Raw genomic sequence first — 2,640 nt, 5'->3', positions numbered from 1 at the left:
AAGGGGTTGTACACATGCACCATCACCACACGTTCCCGTTGCAACGGCAGAGAAAAGAGCGGCTCCGCCGTCAGGATCTTCATCTCCGGCAGGTCTCTCTTCTCCTCGAACGCCCTCAGGAACGGGACGCAGTCTGCCACCCGCTTGAACGTGATGTCGAAATAACCAGCTTTGGGGAAGTCCTGCAGGGATACGATCTCCGGAGCTTGGAAGCCGCACGCCTTCAACAGGATCCTCCTGGCGAAGAAGACCCGATCCATAGGTGATACTCCTTCGCTGTCGTTCACCGTGACTCGGACGGTGATAGGTAACCCACAGTATGGATTTCGATTGGTTATAGCCCTTCCATCCCGACCTTGCCTTGGCAGGATCATGGTGTCGCCCCTGCAACACTTGATCTTAGCCAAAAGGCCGAGAAGCGAAGTTCGACCCATGAGGTGCCAGATCGACAAAGGATAGACATACCTGACGTCTCTGCTGAAGTAAAGAATTCTGAAATGCATGCGTTAGAAACTGGAAGGAGCGAGTGTCTATGGTGAAAAGGAAACTGGGCATGTGGGAGCGACGATCCCTCTCCATTGCGGGTAAGAACCTGGTCATCAGGTGTGAGGCACTCTCGCTGTTGCTGTACGTGGCGCAGGTCTGGCCCATTCCAGACTCCTGCGCGATGGCGATCACTCGAGCCATCTTCCGCTTTATCTGGAGGTCAAAAATGGATCGTGTCCGCAGGGACGCGATGTACAAGCCTCTAGATAAAGGGGGAAAAAACGTGCCCAACATCGCCCTCATACTGATGGCCACCTTTGTGTGTGGCTGCATCAAGCGGTGCGTAGACCCTCGGTACGCAAACACCAAGTGTCACTACGTGCTGAGGTTCTACCTGTCCCCGGTGTTGCGAAGGATGGGTCTGGCCACGCTGCCGCGGAACGCTCCAAGTAGTTGGACCGTGCCGTACCACCTGTCCCTCGTGGGAAAATTTATGCAGAGAAACACCTTTGACCACAAGTCCATCAGGCAGTGGTCGGCACGTAACGTCTTATAGTCCCTGCGGGGAAAAGAGAGGGTGGATCCTGTGCGATGGTTCCCCGAGCAGACTGTCAAAGTCATTTGGCAGAATGCCTCATCGCCAGAACTTTCCAACAAGCACCAAGACGTAGCTTGGCTGGTGGTGAGAAAGGCCCTCCCCGTCAGATCCTTCCTACGCGCCAGGAGTCTCACCCCCTCTGCACGTTGCCCTCGAGTTGGCTGTGGTGGGTATGAGACCGTTGTTCACCTCCTTGTGGATTGTGCCTTTGCAAAGAAGGTCTGGAGAGAGATGCAGTGGTTTCTATCGAGGTTCATCCCGAGCAGTTCTGTGACACAGGACTCTGTGCTCTACGGGCTGTTCCCAGGGACACACACCAAGACAAACATCAACTGCAGCTGGAGGATCATCAACTTGGTGAAAGACGCTCTTTGGTCTGCCCGAAACTTGTTGGTCTTCCAGCGCAAAGAGTTGTCTCCGACCGAGTGTTGCAGACTGGCACATTCCAAGGCCGAGGACTACGTGCTGAGGGACGCACTAAAGCTTGGGGCAGCTGCCGCAAAGGCGCAATGGGGAAGGGTCGCTGTCTAAGACCTTTCTGCCACAGTGCACCGAGGGACTGGGAACTGTTTAAATCCCCTCGGGCTGTACAGCTCAAAATGAAAGGCTGGAAATGATTGTAATATTGTTTGTACTGATGCACCTGGTGATACATGTTGTAAAAGTTGAACCGGATTGTACCTTTGGAACGGTGTTTTTGAAATGGTTTGGAATGTGGTTGAAGATATTTTATGAATAAAGTATATTTTTGCAAAAAAAAAGGTTCTCCCAGGACGATGCTAGCCCATTGCACTTCGGGTGTGCTGACGCCTGCGATGTCCCCAAATGCGGGATACTCGACTGTAAAATTTGTGGTAGTGGGGGACTGCGTTCGCGCTCTCCCCGATTCACAATTCAAAAAATGGATTTCATCATATCTTTCATTTTGTCTTCTATTTCCTGTCAGCAACATTTTCTGAAAAAAGAAATATATAACCCCCAATGTGTGCTCTTCAAAATCTATACTGGACTGGTTATTTAGCTTTTTCTTTCCTCCTCGCAAATATTATCCAACCCCCATTCTTTTCCTCCCTTTCATTATCAGCCGACAATTATTCCATCTCTGCATCATTTTCGCCAGACCGTTTGTTTCGTGGCCGCCAAATTACTCGCGCCATTTTTAACCCCGCGTTTGCCCACTCAAAAATCTCTCTCAAACAACCCCCATCTAACACCCAACCCACCATCACAACAGTCCCCACACTCCCAGCACCGCCCCACCCCCTATCTCTCTGGACGTCTGTATAAATACAAACTCATATCAGCTATTAACTCATATGCATTCACCATTTTAAACATGTAGCAGCGACCCCTCACTATTTCAAACATGAACAAGCACCCTGTCCCCATGTTCATTCTAATTACCCCCCTCCGAAACGAACAGCAGCCTCCCACCCCCTCTGTATAATCTCCCCCTTAATCAGCCCCCTGTGTGACTCCTACCTTCTGAAACTCCTGCCCCCTCTCCCCATGTGTAAAGTCTTTCCCTGCCCCTTCTGCAGCTCACTTCCCCTGCT

At 51.2% G+C, this 2,640-nt stretch overlaps 1 non-coding gene across 1 annotated transcript; it reads left to right on the top strand.

Moving 5' to 3' along the window:
* Window positions 1–1,808: 1,808 nt before the first annotated feature.
* Window positions 1,809–1,970, top strand: LOC144669886 (U1 spliceosomal RNA). Its single transcript, XR_013573786.1, has one exon. It is a non-coding gene; the product is annotated as a U1 spliceosomal RNA (small nuclear RNA).
* The last annotated feature ends 670 nt before the right edge of the window (window positions 1,971–2,640 follow it).

This window comes from Cetorhinus maximus, chromosome 29 (assembly GCF_964194155.1).
Source record: "Cetorhinus maximus chromosome 29, sCetMax3.hap1.1, whole genome shotgun sequence".
Taxonomy (NCBI): Eukaryota; Metazoa; Chordata; class Chondrichthyes; order Lamniformes; family Cetorhinidae; genus Cetorhinus; species Cetorhinus maximus.
Note: the sequence above shows the minus strand (reverse complement) of the source record. Positions and strands in the feature narration are given on the sequence as shown.